Source organism: Etheostoma spectabile, chromosome 17, assembly GCF_008692095.1.
Source record: "Etheostoma spectabile isolate EspeVRDwgs_2016 chromosome 17, UIUC_Espe_1.0, whole genome shotgun sequence".
Lineage (NCBI taxonomy): Eukaryota > Metazoa > Chordata > Actinopteri > Perciformes > Percidae > Etheostoma > Etheostoma spectabile.
Window position 1 is genome coordinate 1,911,055 of NC_045749.1, and position 381 is coordinate 1,911,435.

Sequence of the window (381 nt, forward strand, 5' to 3'; positions counted from 1 at the left end):
GGGGGGGGGGCCACATTCTCTGGGCGGCACAGCAGAGAAAGGGGAGGTAACCTTGCCCCTCATGACCTCATAAGGAGCAAGGTAAAACTCATAAACTCATAAAAGGACATTTTCACGCCATGGGACCTTTGAGCATTTAAAGCTTTTCATGTGTCCCGCGTGGTCCTCTCCATGTGTGGATGTATGGGGCTTCTCCTCCACACAGGTGCATGTCAGTTTGGGTTGATAGAGGGAACAAGTATAATGTGTGCTGCTGTACAGTATTTATTTCCATATTTATCAAGAGTTTATTTCTTAGGCTACATCTGTATTACTACAGTAGGTTTGGATTTCAAAAAATGTTGCCACATTTGCGCTTCTAATGTTTGAACTCCTTGCCTG